The sequence below is a fragment of the Dasypus novemcinctus genome, chromosome 7, assembly GCF_030445035.2.
Source record: "Dasypus novemcinctus isolate mDasNov1 chromosome 7, mDasNov1.1.hap2, whole genome shotgun sequence".
Lineage (NCBI taxonomy): Eukaryota > Metazoa > Chordata > Mammalia > Cingulata > Dasypodidae > Dasypus > Dasypus novemcinctus.
The window spans coordinates 105,954,212-105,973,148 of NC_080679.1; positions in this window are offsets into that span (position 1 = coordinate 105,954,212).

Here is an 18,937-nt window from a genome sequence, read left to right on the forward strand (position 1 = left end):
TGAGGAAACTTGCAATGTGGCAAAATAGTGTTTGTAGCTCCCTGTGGAAGGGAGCCAGCTGTCCAGGACTTCGCATCTATGGATCGGCAGAGAATCTTGTTGGTGCTTCAGATGAAGCGGTGCCTCATTCCTATCTTCCTCTCTGTGAGAATTTAGAGGACAAGCAGGGCTTGCTGTGGAAAGTGAGTTAAATGTTCTTGGGCGAGTCATAGATCATCTTTCTAATATTCCTAAGGGCTTTCTCCATCAGTAAGAAAACATGCACATGCCTGCACTCAAACTGTTATTATTGTATTTTCAAGATTCAAATTCTCTGCTAGGAATCACTGCAAGTTGCTTGTTATTATCACTATTCATATCTTAAAAGACCTCAGGTAAGATATTGGAAGAAAAGTAAGGACTACTAACATGCAATCAACAAAATATTTTATTATAAAATAATTCATCATTATAAATGTTAGATGGTTGGTTTGTTTTTACAATTTTGACATAGATATGGCACCTTTAAAAACAAAATACATATTAAACTTATAAATAACTAATAGTGACTAATTAAAATTCATTTATTGAGTACTACTGCATTATGTTAAAATTAGGAGGAACAAAGATTGTATGGAGAATATTAAAAAATTAATTAGTAAATCTCTTAATTATTTTATTTGCTCAGGCTTTAATAATAATTTTACTGTAAGTGTGACCATCTGTGTTATCTGATTAAAAGTGGGAAATTTGATGACCTACCCTTAAGTATATGAAGGGAAAAGGATACGTAGATTTGTATTTAAGTGTCAAATTTAAAAATAACTACATTTTTCTTTTCCATCAAAAATCGCATCCATCTACACTATTGCCTAAGAAATGAAGATTCAAGAAAGAAAAGGGCAGCTAGTTAGTGGAATATTGGTTATTTAAATACATTTTACAAGGGAGAGTAATAAAATCATTTTCTTAAGAGGCAAAAATTGGAGAGGTAGAAAAAAAGAGTTTTTTAGCTACATGTTTGTACACACACATAAACACAATTTAAATTACAATGATTTTCAAGCACTAATAAGTTCCTATTCAAGATTCAGTTACGCTATGTTGAAGGAAATAGGTCTTATTTCTGAAGTTGCACCTGATGAATTTTGTTTGAGAATATCCTCCGTGAGATAATCATCAAACTGGAAAGCATTTGTGGTAGATCCTTGCACACAAACCACTCTCCTTCTCCCCTTAAAACTCTCTTAACTTTACACTAATCATTTGCCATGCTCTCCATGCCTTTACGTAATCAGCAAAAGTAAAATACCATAGTTGAGAAAGAAAAAAAAAGTGCAAAGCAGGTATTCATTTTCTTTAAAATACGCCAGGTTAATCATCTGAAATTAAGTTGGGGTGGCCCACAAACTGTTAACTGTGACAGCAAACATATGGAAATATGAACTGTCTGCAGGTCCCCTTTTACTTTTGCTTTCCAAATGTCTGTGTAATTGTTAGGCATGTTCTAATGGGAGGAATTCAATGATATGAAATCACTCAACAAATTCTTGGAGTAAGTGATTTTTTTTTGTCCTTGTCTCTCACATACAAACCTCCCTCACAGCAACCTGGCAACATGTTGCTAAGCAGAAAGAAAAACACCTTTGAAAAATAGTTTTGTCTTTTCGTTGTGAAAGATACATAATCACACAGTGTGTGTGTGCAACACACACATGTGAATACATCTATGTGCACATTGTTTCTCAAAGAACCAGTAATGGGCTCAGATGGGTATGTTTGCTTCATTATGGCTATCCATGTTGCGGTGGTTGTGGCTTCCACGGTGGCAGTAGAAATCCATCTTTATATCTCTCTCCTCCATTTGTGCATTTCTGCCCTCTAAAGTCAGTAATGTTTTTAGCCCTGGAGACCAACAGTTCTGTGACTATCATGCACTATTCTGCCAGATAGTAGTAAGAGGAGCAAGAGAGAAAATGAAAGGGAATTCCAGAGACAGATAAGGGAGCAGATTATAGAAAAAGATCTGAGAGAAAGAAGTAAAGGACAGAAGAGAATATTGGAAAAAGGAGAGTCTTGAAATAGACAAATCACAAAACATCCAAAGAGTGGGAGACACTGCCCTCAACAACTTTTCCTGAATGCGTTTAAGAAAATGAATGTTCAGCAAGTGACTGGAACCAGAGTTCGTTTGGAAACACATCCTTCAGAGCAACACCGGATCTGGCTCTGAATATGTATGGAGTCAAATGTTGGAAGGTGAAACACTGCTGCTCATTTCTTCTGGGCCAGAAGAATTTTGACCATGGTTTAAAAAAATATTTATCACTTGTCAAAATAGCCTGACAAAGTTGTTTGAACTCAACTGAAACACCAAATAGTATAATGAGTATTGGAACATCAAGAAATGGCCTTGACCTGCCTTAAGAAGGATCAGCTTGGGCATGAGGGAGTCATCTTCATCTTTACTTCAGACAAATGAAACAGCACTGGTAGCTTCACTACTGATTTTCTTTATAATAATTCATCCATTTGTATTAGGCTGTGTGTATTTCCAAAGTACTTTTACTTAACGTATCTCTAAAACTGAAGTTTTTAGATAAGCGCTTTTTTTTTCAGTCTTTACCTTACTTACAGATTTAAAAAGGTAAAATACTTAGAATATTATTGAAACCTCAAAGATGTGAAACTAGCCAAATGCTAGTCAATCAAATCCCAAAGATATTATGTTCTTACTTTCCCAGAGGCTGAGTTTTCCCTTTTGGAGTTCTATTTCCCTAGTGGCTTAAGAATGTGTTTTGGTCATCTTTGTTCCTCCAGAATAGAGCACAATACCTGGCTCGTGGTTGTCACTCCATAAGAGTGTATGAAACTAAACCAAATCGCCCAGTTACAATGGACAGAAAAAGATTAAATTCTAATTCTATCATTTAATTGTTCTTTCTTAGCTTATTTTCCTCATATTTAAAGTGAAGGATAATGATCCTTCTCTTGCCAGCTTTGGTGGTATGCTGGTAAATGTTAAACAGCTTTCTCCCCCCACTCCCCACAAAAGGCCCTGTTTGTAGCATTTGCCAGCTTCCATGGTGAAATACTCCCACCATGGCCAGTTTCAAGTTATCAACAAGACGTCATTGAGCGTTGAATTGGGAAGAGACACATACACCAGCTCTTACAGACTCTAGCATATCACCAAGTGGCTTTAAATTTATTGTTTGGTTTCTCAGGGAACTTCTCTTCTGCATCACCATGATTTATTAAACTAAGACACCTTAAAATAGTAGTTTAGTGGATGTTGTCAGCGTCCTGCCCTGATCCTTTTTGCATGCTGTGGATATATAATTTCCTAGCTGCAGTGAGTGTTGGCTGATAACCATTCATAGCTGTCCTTTCGTCTGCAGAACTGTCTCAGCAGGAAGGTTACACATCTGTACCACTAACTCTGCCCCCTCCTTTGATAGACTTTATCTAATGACTATCTGATACAGGGGTAGAAAATTGGCCCTTTGTCTCAAGGAGGGACCAATTCTGTAGTACAATTTGTGCTGGGGCTTCTTTTGGGAACATACTGAAGCCAAGAAAACATCCTTATGTAACTCCTTCTCCTGCCTCATCCTCCTTCCCTCATTTGCCATATTCTGAGGTTTACTCAATGAATTACCTGAACAAGAATCCCTTTATTAGGCTTCTAGCCAACCAGATCTGTGATAGTTGGTCTCAGGAAGCACACTGTAAGGGTGGAATTCTGGGTATGGATTCCTTTTTGGCTGGATGGCAGGGAATGTGTACCACTCACTGGCGGTAGGTAAAATATTGATCATTCCTGGTAAGCTAGGAAAGTGCAATTCGTATGCCTTTCACTTGTGAACTGGGACGGATCACAGATGGGAAAGATGCAGTCACTGGTGCTATGTCTCAACCACCTGCCATTAGTCCACCGAAGAGAGAAAATGACAGGCTCAATTATATTAATCCGCAATTTAAAGTGATGTGCTAGAAGGTCTTCTTGTAAATATTTGAGGCCCTCATCTTCTGCAGCTGAAAGGAAGATATAATTGAAGATCAGGTACTGTTGGCCAACCGAGATTAATTTGTAAAAGTGGATGAATTTCTGACAAGGCTTGTTTTTCAGACTAGGCAAGTCCGTTGTGACTGTTAGGCCCTGATAAGAAATAAATGCGATCTTGAGACTTGGAATTTCTGGGTACATGTGCTTGAGAAACTGAAATCCCTTGATTTTCCCAAAAACTTTGGTTCTGAAGTGACTCATTCTTTGTTGGAAGCTAGAGATGCTCCCCTTGCTTGAAGAGGTGTCAAATGAGGCAGATGCCTTACAAAACAATGCTTTCCTTTCTCTGCCCCTATCTCCCTTCTTGGCCCCAGATCTGTAACTCTAGCTAAATCTCAGCATAGACATACTGGGAAAGGGCTGGAGACCTGCAGGACTTGGCCAGCATGTTCCAGAAAGAAACAGAAGACTATATCTAGGAATGGACCCAGAAGGTATTGGATTGGGTAGAGGGGAGATAAAGCTGGTCAAGGGAGAATTCGTTGATATGGGGCATTTTCCCATAACACCAATTTAATTCCCTGGGATAGCCTGAGGGATGGTTGAATGTGCTGCTGGGATTGTCCTGGGAGCTTGGTAGAAGGAATGGTTCACATATATTGAAGCAGAGTTGCCAAGGCTTCCAAGGAGTTGATCCCAAGGCTCAGAGAAGTAGGTAAGCTACAGTGAGTCCACTATTTAAGCCTGGAAAAACCCTATCCACTTGCTAGGTTCTTCATGGTGTCACTGAGGACACCGATTCACCAAGCAGTGAAGAGTGCATTGGTGGTGGTGGTGGTGGAGGTGACATTAGCTTTTTGAAGAGGCACATGGTAGCTATCCTTTGTAGGTTGGGGCTAGGAGATGTTGTAAGAAAACTGAGCTCCCTTATAGCAATGGGTATTATGATGTCATTAAAGAGCAGAAGCCAGGTAGCAGCACTTACCACGGCGAGTGCAATTTCCATGATGAGTAAGGTCATGATGGCAGCCAGAGGAGACTGACCCATTCAGATCTATGCAGATATCTTATAGAGCATGATGTTCTTAGGCACAAGATAGACGGACATCCATCTAGGGGCTTATGATGTTAGTAATGGTCTGAGGCATGCTGTGATATTCCCTTTAAAGGACAAATTTATTGCACCTTGAACTTCTTAACCACTAAGGCAGAGGCACAACATTTGGTGGGCCTCTTTATGCTTGGAGGCAGTGTATTCTGCAGTTGATAATACTGCTACAACTTACTTCTTGGATGATAGAGAAGGATGCTACCTTTGATAGAGTCCTAGGCTCTGCTCCTTGGGCCAATGACACAGCAGATTCCATGATACTAGAGACAGCTGTGGAAGAGAAAGATACACCATGCAGAGTCTCTGGCCAGCCACAAAAGAAGAGTCATAGATAAGCTCTGAGGGTTTTGGAGCAAAGCTAGATCGGGGAAGGTTACTGGTTCAGGGTGCCGGGGGCGGGGGGTGGGGGGCTGTGTGGGGAGGGTTTCATGCTACTTTACGACAAATGATGTCTGGCAGTTGACATTTGACCATGGAATATACTGAATGATCTCTTAAAGGTATAGCTGGGATGACAGCTTAGAGATGACATACTGCTAGCCCGAGGTGCTATATCATTAGGGATGTGCTATACAACTGAGCCCTTATATAGTATTGTGGCCTCCATAGGTAAAATACATGGGTCTGAAAATTTAGGGATGGAAGTAGGAGTTGCCCTCCTCCCCATCACTGCCAGCAACCTACTTGGTGATTATGTGCATCTCATCCCTGCAAACTTTGGACTCTGGGACAAAAGGTCCTGATTCTCACACAAAGATGCTTCCACCATGGCTTGTACTGAACTCAAAAGTTACGGCTGCTGTCACATCACTTTGAACTCTCCCGAAGACAGTAGGCCAGCAAGCAAAGAAAGGTGATGATTAACATACTGCCAGGATTGGTTGATCCTGATCATCATGAAGAGGCATGGCTGCTGCTACATCATGAGGACAGAGAGGAAGATATGTGGCTCCCATGCCCATTTAGCTGTAAACCTGCAAGTACAGTAACTATGACCAGAGAAGGTCATGGAACACTGGTGCTCAGATCCCAGAGGCGAGGGCCCAAGTCAGCCCCCAAGCGAGCTTCCTGGATCAGCAAAAGTGCTAGCTGAATGGGAGGAGAATCTAATGTGGATGGTAAAGGAGAGAGAGAAATGAGTATCAGTTACAGGCTCAGGGTGAAGTGCTGCAGCGGCACTAACCTTCAGTTCGTTCCACTAACCTTCTTGTAAGTTTTCCCAGAAATTCTGACCATCCAGAATCCTATAGAACCTGTGCCTACATAGAAATACTTAGGCATCCATCAAAATTACGTTGCCCGAAGAAAGGATTTTACAAAGTCTCTTATCTTCTAAGCTGTGGCTTATGGTTTTTGATAGACCTCTGACAAGGTATTCAGCCCAGACCTGACCGTGGAAGTATGTTTGTGTATGTCTGTGTGTGTTTTAGACATGATAATGTTTGCAACCTTGATAACTGCTCAATAACCACTGGTGCTGGAGTCGTTCCTGAATCAAGCCAGCTGGCTCTTCACACATTCCTGCCATCCAGCCTCAGCCGGGTCCTCACTGGTGCTCCGCAGGCTTTTTTCTCTGCCTTTTCCCTACTGTATTCCCCACAGCTGCCATTCCAAACCCTTTCAGCTCTCCTCAAGTTCAGAAAACTACCCCTGTGCAATTCATATGAGCAGATGACCTCGAAGCATAGATAGAGACGGAAGTTATCCAGTCCAAACCGGTTCTCTCCTAGCTTTTGGGACACTGTTCTCCTGTGGTTCTCTATCTCTCTATTGCTTGTTCCTATTCCTCCTCAAATAGAAGCTTCTTTAAAGTTCTTTCTTTGGTATCCATCATCATCCTTCTAACAGTCCAGACACAGAACATATCAATAGATTCTTCCCTAACCTCTTTTTTTGTTATCAAATTCCACCAATTATATGTTGATAAAATTTCTCTTTTATACCTACACTTGATTGTCCAGGTTAGAACCTGATTTTCTCCCTCTTAGATAGCAGCCTTTTGTGTTTCCCCTTTTATGGCCATCAAAATAATCTTTCTAAAACATAGATTTGATCAGTTTTCCCTATTCAGAGACTTTCTTTTAACTTTTTATTGTGAATAAAATACTTTCATATTTTACTGTGAATACAATACTTTATATTATGAAATATAACATTAAAGAATGTACAATGTAGAGATAGCATTTAAAAATTAATAAAATAATCACTGCTCATAACTCAGTTTAGGTTTTGATATCTGATGGGTCAATTCCCTCCACTATTGATTATTCTTTAGATAAAATTTTTCAGACTATTCTTGGTTCTTTGCTCTTCCATATGCATTTTACTTTTTTTTTTTTTTGAGGCACCAAGGGTCAGGACTGAACCCAGGACCTCGTAAATGTGAAGCTGGTGCCACATCGGCTTCCCTGAGTTGGTTCTTTGGTTTGTTTTGCTTGTTGATTGTTTTTGTTTTTTCAGGAGGCAGCGGGAACTGAACCTGGGACCTTACGTGTGGGAGGCGGGTGCTCAACTGCTTGTGCTCCACTGTATGCATTTTAGATTCATTTGTTAAGTTCCGTAAAAAAGAGATGAGAGGTGGAGGCGTCTTTGGGATATGGAGTTGCCCTGGATGGTGCTTCAGAGGCAATCACCGGACATTGTAAATCCTCACAGGGCCCACTGGATGGAATGGAGGAGACTATGGGCCATGATGTGGACCATTGACTATGAGGTGCAGAGGTGCCCAAAGATGTACTTACCAAATCCAATGGATGTGTCATGATGATGGGAATGAGTGTTGCTGGGGGGGGGGGGGGAGAGGTGGGGTGGGGGGGTGGGGTTGAATGGGACTTCACATATATATTTTTAATGTAATATTATTACAAAGTCAATAAAAAAAAAAAAAACCTGGTTGGTTTTGTTTTCTTTCTCCAGTTAAATTTAACTTACTTTGATTTAATCGTAGATGCACATGCAGTTTCAAGAAATAATACAAAAATCTCCTGTATATCCTTTACCTAGTTTCCCCCAATGATAATATCTTGCAGAAGTGTAGTACATTATCACAACCCAGACACTGACATTGGCACAGCCAATATGTAGAACATTCTATCAACTCTATTATCCCTCATGTTTCTCTTTTATAACTACACCCACTTCCCTCCTGCTCCTATGCCCTCCTCAACTACTGGCAACCACTAATCTGTTCTCTGTTTCTATAATTTTATATAGAATTAATATATATGGAATCATGCAGTATATAATCTTTTGGGATTTTTTTTTACTCAGCAAAATTCTGTGGAGATAGATTCAAGCTGTTACATCTATCAGTAATCACTGCTTCTTCATGTCTATTGCTTATTTTCTAATTGCATTCTTTGCTCTTTTAGCATTGAGTGTTGAGAGTTCTTTTTGTATTCTAGATAGTAGTCCTTGGTCACATAAGAGGTTTGCAAATATTTTCTCCCAGTCTGTGGCTTGTTTTTTCCTCCACTTCACAGGGTCTTTCACAAAGCTAAAGTTTTAAATTTTGATCAATTCCAATTTATCAAATATTCCTTTTGGTGTCAAGTCTAAGAACTCTTTGACTAGCCCTAGATCCCAAAGTTTTTCTACAATTTTTTTCCTAAAAGTTTCTTATTTAGTTCTTCATGTTTAGTCCATGATCCTTGAGCTATTTTGTGTAATGTGTAAGACTTAGGTTGAGGGACTCCTTTTTCTTTTTTTTTTTTTTTCCCGTGGTTGTCCAGTTGTTGCAGTACTGTTTGTTGAAAAGGCAATCATTCCTCCATTCAATTGCTTTTGCACCTTTGTCAAAAATCAGTTGAGCACATTTGTGCAGGACTACTTCTGGGTGTTCTGTTCTATTGCAGTGACCTATGTGTTTCTCCCTCCACCAATACCAGTCTTGATCACTGTAACAATACAAAAAATTAAGATTCAGGTAAGTTGATTCCTCCCACTTTGTTCTTAGTCAGAATTGAATTAGCCATTCCAATTCGTTTGCCTCCCCATATATATTTTAGAAAAATCTTGCCTTTATCTATTAAAAAAATATCCCTGGGATTTTGATAGGAATTGCATTAAACCTATATATCAATTTAGGAATAATCAACATTTTTACTCTGTTGATCTTCCAGTGCATGAACATGGTATATATATATCTTGTCATTTATTTAGATCTCCTTTGATTTCTTTCATTAACACTGTATATTTCTCAACACACAAGTTTTGTACATACTTTGTTAAATTTACACTAAGCATTTCATTTTTTGAGAGATTGTACTTGGCATGGCAATTTTAATTTTAGTGTGCATGTGTTCATTGCCACTAAAAAGAAATCTAATTGATTTTTGTATGTTTATCTTTCATCCTGTGACCATATTGAACTCACTTATCAGTTCTAGGAATTTTTTTGGAGAATCTTTAGTATTTTCAATGTAGACAATAATGTCATCCTCAAATAGGGACAGTTTTATTTCTTTCAGATCTGGTTGCTTTTTATTTCTTGACTTAAGGCACTGGCTGGAACTTCCAGTGCTCTATTGAATAAGAAGGGTGAGGGAATATTGTCTACTTTCCCCAACTTAGAGTGAAGACATTCAGTCTTTCACCATGAAATATAATGGTAGATGTAGGTTTTTTTAAAAAAGATGCTATTCATATAATAGAGGAAGTTCCCTTCCATTTCTATTTTTCTGAGAGTTTTATCATAAACGTGTGTTGAATCTAGTCATATGTTTTTCTGAATTGTCTGTTATGATAATGTGCTTTTTCTTCTTTAACCTGCTAATACGGCAGATTTTATTAATTGATTTTTGTATATTGAACTGGCCTTACATCCCTGGAATAAACTCCACTTGGTCATGGTGTATAATTCTTTTGATACATTACTGAATACCAATTGCAAATATGTTGTTAAAGATTTTTGCATCATGTTCATGAGTGATATTAGTTTTCAGGTTTTTTTTTTGTTCTGTTTTTTTTTTTTTAATTTTTATTTTAGAATAATATGGGCTTCATGCAATGAGTTGGGAAATTTTCATTCCTTTTCTATTTTCTGGAAAAGGTTATATAGATTGGTATTATTTCTTTAAATGTTTGATAAAATTTTCCAGTGAGACCATCTGGGCCTGGAGTTTTCTTTTTGGAAATTTTTAAATTACAAATTGAATTATCTCAGTAGTTATAGGGCTATTGAGATGGTCTATTTCATATTGGGTGAGTTGTATTTTTAAGGACGACCCATTTCCTCTAAGTTGTCAAATTTATGCGTGTAGAGCTGTTCATAGTATTTGCCTTCTTATCTTTTTTTTTAGGTTTACTATTTATTTATTTCTCTCCACCCCCTCGTTGTTTACACTTGCTGTGTCTGTTCTTCTTCCTTGTTTCTGTAGGAGGCACCAGGACAGAACTTGAGACCTCTGATGTGGGAGGGAGGTGCCTAATTGCTTGAGCCACCTCTGTTTCCTGCTTTGTTATGTCTCTCATTAGGTTTTTTCTTCTTGTGTTTCTTAATGTGGCAACTTGCTGTGCCTGCCCGTCACTCCAGCTTGCTGTCTTCTTTAGGTGGCACCGGGAACCACACTCGGGATCTCTCAGGTGGAAGGCAGGAGCTCAATCGCTTGAGCCACTTCTTCCCATTATGCTTTTGATATTTGGTCTAAAGTGATATGTCCTCTTTCATTCCCAATACAGGTAATTTGTACTTTTTCTCTCCCATTCTTTATCAGTCTTGATAGAGGTTTGTCAATTTATTTATTTTTCATAAAGGGTATTTATTTGGGATAGAAGCTTACAGTCACAAGGCCCTAAAGCGTCCAACTCAAATTACCATAAAAGGTACTTTTTACCCAAAGTCATTGGTCACATGTGAATGGTGGGCGGCATCTGTGAAGGTTCAGCCTCCCTTCACCCTCTTAAGGTGCCATGGTCCCAGCTCCTTCTGGTCTTATATGTGGGCTGTCATAAGGCTCATGTCTCTCTCCCCGGGGCTTGTTTCTTTCAAGTGTTTGTCAATTTATTAATCATTTCAAAGAAACAACTCTTTTTTTCCATTGATGTTTTCTATATTTTTTCTGTTTCAATTTCACTAATTTCTGCTCTTAGCTTTATTATTTACTTCCTTGTGTTTGGTTTGTGTTAATTTTGCTCTTCTTTTTCTAAGTTCTTGAGGTGGGGGCTTAGAGTTCTGATTTGAGCCTTTTCCTGTTTTCTAACATATACATTGATATTAACATTGCTTTAGTCATTTTCCACAGATTTTAATGATATAATTTCATTTTCATTCAATTCAATGTATCTTTTTATTTCCCTCTTTGACCCATGTATTATTGAGAAGTGCATGGTTTATTTTTCAAGTATTTGGAAATCATCCTTTTATCTTTCTGTTTTTGATTTCTAGTTTGATTCTATTATGGTCAGAGAACACTCTTTATGATTTCAATTATTTTAAGCTTTTTAAGGTTTGGTTTATGGCTCAGCATATGATATAACTTTGTATGTGTTCCATGAAGAAGGCATATTCTGTTGTTGGGTGGAGTGTTCTATAATGTTGATTAGATCTTATTAATTGATGGTGTTGCTGTGTACTTTTATATCCTTGCTCTTATTTCTAGGTCTATCAATTGTTGAGAGATATTGAAGTTTCCAGTTTTAATTGTGGGTTCTTCTTTGGGTTTTATCAGTGTTTCACAATTTTTTGTTTACAAATGTGTATATATTTTATATGTATGTATATATTATATATAATGCCTATTTTTTTTATTGCCCTTAGTGGGAGGAATAGTGAAAAGTACATCTACTCTATTTTCCTGCAATGTCCTTCCTGCTTGGTGTGAATTGCAATAAGTCTAAAAATCAATTTCAGGAAAACATGATATTTCTGATTTATGATACTGAATCTTTTTATTTATGTACATAGTATATCCTTCCATTTAAGCCTTTTTGAATTTCTTTAAATAAAGTTTTATGATTTTTTACTTAAAATCTCACATATTTTGTTTGATTTATTCACTTAAAAGTCTTAGATATTTACTATAAATAGCATTTTAAAAATTAGATTTCCTTCTCTTATTCTGATGTATGGAATGCAGTTGACATTAGGTTGTACTTGTACTTTCAACTTCATTAAACTTCTTTATAAATTCTAATAATATGTTTCAGAGTGCATAAATTATATTGTTTGTAAATTAAGGCACTTTAATTTGTTTTGCTTCTTACAACTTTTATTCCCTCTCCTTGTCTTATTTTAAGAATTCCCAGTACAACGCTGAATAGAAAAAGTGATAAAAAGCAATTTTGTCACATTCCTGATAATGTTTATGATAGTTGCTGCAGGTGATTTTTGAGATAGAATTGAACAGGTTAAAGAACTTTTATTCTATTTCTAACTTAAAAGTTTTTACCTGAATGGGTGCTGAATTAAGAAAAACAAATGTTTTGCTGTATCTATTGGGGCGATTTTGATTTACTCCTTTAAATTTTAGTGTCATGAAGTAAATTAGCAATTTCTAACATTGACTCAGTTTTGCATTCCTGATTAGTCACAATTTTGGTAAGAACATATTCTCTTTTTAATATATCCCTGGATTTAGTTTGTTAATATAGCTTACTATTTTTTCATATTTTATGTGCGATTGGCCTGTTCTCAAACTGATTCTGTTTTGCTTTTACTATAAAGGATATGATAGTCTCATCAAATGTGTTAGGAAGTTAGGGAGTGTTCCTCTTTTTTTCCTTCTCTAAAAGAGTGAAATAATCTGTTCCTTGACTGCTTGGTAATAATGCATCAAAAGAATGGTACCAACAATGTGTTTTCCTTTGTGGGAAATTTTAAACACTTGCCAATTTCCTGAGGGATTTTTATACCATTCAGGCTTTCTAGGTCCTGAGTATGCTTTGACAATGTATTTTTCCCAATATATGTCCATTTGGCTGAGTCTTTCAAATTTATTGCAATAAAGATGATATGATCTCTTTCATCATCTTTTTAGTCTGTGCTACATCACTAATTAAGGTTCCCTTTCGTTCCTAATATTGGCTATTTTGCATCCTTTATCTTTTTTTCTTGATTATTCTTGTCATAGGCTTGCTCCTTATCATTATTATAGAACAAACTTTCAGCCATATTGATGCTCAGTATTATATCTTTGGTTTTCATTTAGTTATTTTCTGCTCTTATTTTATTGTTTCCTTCCATCTACCTTCTTTGTGTGGATGCCTACTTCTGCTTTGGCCTCAGATTGATGTCCTAGTCTCCAAAATATGACTCACTGAAATTCAGGTTCTAGGCCTCAAGGAATTAGCAGCTTCTCCTAAGTGCACAAGTCCACTTCAGATGTCTTTAAGCTCTTGGATTCCTTGACACTGCTTCCTAGAGAGTCCTTTATCATTACAACAGCTCATCCAGGCATTATGAAACGGTGTCATTCATATTGTGTCAACTTTTCCTAGATGTGCTCCCTGGAGACGGTTCTCAGAAACTATCTTTTCACCCTCACACATTCTCCATGGCTTCAATCATCTAGAAACAAGATATAAATTTCTTAGCATAGTTTGCTGAGGCATCTAATTCCTACCTGCTTTTCTTGACTTTATTTCTTGTCAGTTGATCTCCTTTTCCATATGGAAACTTCTTTTTAGTTCTTCTTGACACATCTGAATGATATTTATTGGTGATATTTACCTAATTTCCCAGTCCTTTGAACACTTCAGCACCCTGTTCTTTAATATTTCTAACAGGTTATATCATAATTTCTTTCTTTTTTTAATTAGAAAAGTTGTGAATTTATAGAAAAATCATACATAAAACACAGAGTTCCCATATATCACCCCATTAATAACATCTTGCATTGATGTGGTACATTTGTTACAATTGATGAAAGCACATTTTTATAATTGTTCTATTAACTATCATCTGTGGTTTAACTTAAGGTTCACTGTTTGTGTTATACAGTTTCATGAATTAAAAAAAGATTTAAAAAATTCTAGTAACATATATACAACCAAATATTTCTCCTTTTAACCAAATTCAAATAAATAATTCAGCGATATTAATTACATTCATAATGTTGTGTTATCATCACCACCATCCATTACCATAAGGCTGGTGACCTTAGGCTTTCGTCGGTTTACAGGAGTTTAAATGTCTTTACTTCCCAGGAAACAGACCTCCTTCCTCTCCTGGGTGTTCTACTGCAATAATTAGAACAGGTAAGACTTTCCCTGAGGCCTCCTGTGTCAATTGTTTCTTACAATCCTTTTGTTGTCTCAGGCTGTTTTTGCCTTCAGGATAAATCCTGGGGTAAGGTGGTGGGGTGTGCACAGAAGAGGAGTTTTCCAAGTCAGTCTTTCCCAGCCCTATCAAAGCCAGGGATTCACAAAGAGAGAACCTGCTGATTCCAAACTGCCCTGGGGAGGGAAGGGTGTGAGGAGCTTTGTCTATAGCATCCTGCACTTTCTGTGCTTTCTTGACTCAGTACTTGCCCAGTAAATGCCACCCTTCAATCCTCCTCTGCAGCTCTGAGGAAGCTGCTTTTTTCTGGGGTGGGTTGGAACACTGGCTGCCCTTAGAGCCAGGCTCCCAACATTCTGCAGTAGCTAATTAAAGGGGAGCTGGGTTTTCATTTCCCTTTCTGGCACCAGTAGCTGTAGCAGGGGCTGGAGCCCACAGCTGTCTGTCACACGAGGGGGGGATGGTGACGGTTATGCCAGCAGAGAGAGAGTAATTTACTGGTATTCACCATCATTTACCAGCCTCTTTCTCCCACTCTTCCCAGATGCTGTACAGTGTTCTATTGGATTCTGGAATTTTGAAATCGTTGATTCAGACCATTCCTACCTGTTAATAGTTTTTCTGGTAGATGGGCAGATTCCTGGAGCTTCCTACTCCTCCATCTTCCCCTAATTTCCCTCAATTTTTTTTTTTACAGCTCTGTTCAATATTTTTCAAAGGTTTGAATCCATACCCACCTCTTCTGCTGGATGTTGTGATCCTTGAGGGCAGGGACTATACCTGACACAGAAGAAATACTTTGTCAGTGCTTGTAGAATGAATCAAAGTAATTTTGAATCTCCCTCTTCATTTAACATGCACCTTTCTTCCCAGTCTCACCTCGGATGCTCTGGCTATAGAGCTAAATACCAATAGAGTAATAAAACCTTACATACTCACAAAGAGTTTTCTTTTCTTTAGATTCAAACACCTGTGGCCGAGCTCTTAAATGGTATGAACCAAATTACACCAAGTATTTTGGTTGTACCTTTGAGTTCCGGACTTTAATTGCTTATAATGAAACACTGGAGTCATAATTTGATGGTCTGTAGGTTTCTCAGCTGTTTCTGTCTATGAGAAAATACATAATGGGATATTTTGCACGTGACTGTCTATATTTTATATGCAACACATCAGTGTTGTGTAAATTTTGTGAACAACTTCTATTATCTTTGAAACCACAGAAGCAACAAACAGTTATAATTATAGTCTGTAGAAGCTATAGTGTTTCAAATATGCCTACAGTAGTGGTATTACAATGAAAATGTTCTGTTTGCCTGCAGCTTTCACTGTGCTCAGTGACATCACAATTATACTAAATTTTAACAGAAACTTCTGTCCTTAAACAGAAACAGCTTGTTTGAAAATTTAGGAGTTTTCTTTCTTCTGAGATTTTTGATTCCCCCCTGAATAAAAGTGGTAGAAATGGTGAATATCTTGAATCGCTGCATTCTTTGTTACTTCCCGGCTGGTTTTACTATCATCAAATAAGAAGTATTCTACCTCGCCCCACATGGGGAATGAATGCACGTTATTTAAAACTTCTTTCTGTGCATCTGCTACTTGTCAACTCATGATCTTCTGATCCTTGAAGATTTGACAACCCTGTGATTTGCTGTAATGGAATTACTGAAAAGTTATCAACAAAGGCATTGCAATGTAAGAATGTAAAGTTAGTCCTTAGATGTTTAGAGGGAAATGAACTTCAAAAGGGAGTAGTGGCCACAAAGAAATACCTGAATCATACCATTTTTGCTGTGGCTCTGTGTGTCTTTAATTTTGTCAACTGGGAGAGAGGATGTTTACTTTGCTTTTTCTTTTCCTCATGGGTGACTTACTTTTTCTGAAGCTTATTCAATGACACCACCTCTGATACTAAATATACCTCAGACTGGAAAAGTCAAATGAAAGCTACACTAGAAGAGCTGGATTCTAGTCCTGCCTTGTCTGCCAACTTTGCCACTGACTGTGGCAGAAACACTGGATCAATCTTTCAAGTTGCCAGCGCCTTTATTTCTTTATCTGTAAAATGTAAGTGTTAAGGTTACATCAGAGAAGTGGTCCTTGGACCAGTAACATTAGCATTATCTGGGCACTAGTTAGAGAGGCAAATTTTCAGGCCCCACCCAGACTTTCTGAGTCAGAAATTCCAAGGGTGGAGCCTAACAATTTGAGTTTTAAAAAAACCACCAAGTGACTTTTTTTTCCCCCAAACAAATAAATTTTATTGAAACATAACTAATAAAGCAAACAATTCATCCAAAGTGCACAATCAATGGTATTTGATATAATCACATAGTTGTGCATTCATCACATCAATCATTATTAGAGCATTTTCATTATTTAAATAATAATAATAAACAAGAAAATTCCATGCCTCAATCTTTCTCTGTATCCCCTGCTATATATAGCTGCTGTTTCTGGCTGTTCTTGCACAATTATTTATTTGTTTATTAAGCAGTTTTATTGAGATATATTCACATAGCATATGACCTATCCAAAGTATATAATCGATGGCTTTTAGTATAATCACAATGTTGTACATTCATCATCTCAAAAATTTTAGAACAATTTCATTACTCCAAAAAGAAAGACTCCATACCCTTAGTATGCCCTCCTCAGACCTATGTAACTACTAATCTAATTTTATCTTTATAAATTGATTTATTTTTACATTTTATATAATTGAAATCATACACTATGCAGTACTCTGTGTCTGGTCTCCTTTACTTGGTATAATGTTGGGTTTTTTTTTGATATTAACACTTTGTTGTTTTAATCTATACTTGTTCAGTGTCAAAGAAAAATGGTCTTATAAATGCAATTTTACCCATATTCATATTTCAGAACATATTGATATTTCACATAATATTTTAAGGCATGCTAATAAACTTTGAAACTCACTGGGTTAGATAAATGTTAGAAAACTTCCAACCCTAAACTTCTGAGTATCTATAATTTAAGGGGAATTTAGGCCGGAATTGGAAATTAAGTGGGTATATTCCTTTACTATTCATTAAATTGAATACTTTTGGATTCCAAACACAGATTTAGAAGCATATGTATGAAAAAAAAAAAAAAAGAATGCTGAAAGTGTTGTCCAATAAAAATGTAATTACTTTACAAATGGTTTTGAATATAAGCATTTGTAGAATTTGCCTCTGCTTGACACTGCAAAATGAACTTGGTATTTCTGTTTTACAGAATATTTGATGAATATTTCTATTAAATGATCATCAGTGTTTAATGGCTGTGATTTGAGAAAGAAAAATAATTTTAAGTTATTCAGATTTATTTTAATTCATTTCTTATATTTATGGAGGAGAACAGTTAATAATCTGTTCTACATAAGTGCACATATGGCTAAAATTTTTGTTATTGAATGTTTGGGCCTTTGGTCTCCTATACAGGGAAATGTCCTTGTGTTTAACCACTTCTGTGCTTCATTAGCATATGCTTTACCTAACAGTCTGTCTGGCTCCATTTTTTATTAGTGTAGAAAGTTTTTGGTAGTGATTTTGATTTTCTGGGATTGGTATAATTATATTAACCAGAACTTTATGCTTTCCAAGGCCTTTGAAGGATTGAGTTGGAGAATCTTTTATTCTTAGGCTAAATAAGTTAATAAATATAAATATGTCGCAAAGAATAAAGACAATCAGTATTTCTATTAAAAAACAGTATTAGAGTAAATTTACAGAGTAAAATGAGAACGGGGTGGGGGAAGTGGGAGAATTGTTTCTCTTTACTTTGCGTTGATGAATAAGATAGAATCTGAAGACTGCTTTTCATGAAGAATCGCTAGATCTCTGTTTTCTCTAAGAGAACTCAAAGTTAACTTGAAGACTGAAAGATGAAAATACAGTCACATTCTGGGAAAACATTTTCATGACCCATTTCTAGATATCTCTGAAAAATTAGCTAAAACACTAGTTTTCTTTTCTCCCCAAAGAGGCAAGCAAAGAGGAAAGCATTAATATATAAGTTTATATTACATGGGAAGCAGACTTGACCCAATGGATAGGGCATCCATCTACCACACGGGAGGTCTGCGGTTCAAACCCTGGGCCTCCTTGACCTGTGTGGAGCTGGCCCGTACACAGTGCTGATGCATGCAAGGAGTGTTGTGCTATGCAGGGGTGTCCCCCGCGTAGGGGAGCCCCATGCGCAAGGAGTGCGCCCTGTAAGGAGAGCTGCCCATCGCGAAAAGAAAGCTCAGCCTGCCCAAGAATGGTGCTGCACACAGAGAGCTGACACAACAAGATGATGCAACAAGATGACGCAACAAAAAGAAACACAGATTCCCAGTGCTGTTGGTAAGGATAGAAATGGCCACAGAAGAACATACAGCGAATGGACACAGAGAGCAGACAAGTGGGGGGGAGAATAAATAAAAATAAATCTTTAAAAAAAAGTTTATGTTACAAAATCAAATCAAATCATTCCCCAAACTTACTATTGAACACCTACTATGTCTAGGTACTGTGTTTGAAACTGGAAGTCGATCAATGAATAAGATTCCCATGGTTCCTGCCTCATAAAGAGTGGGATCTAGTGAAGGTAAGAAACATTAAAAAAACAA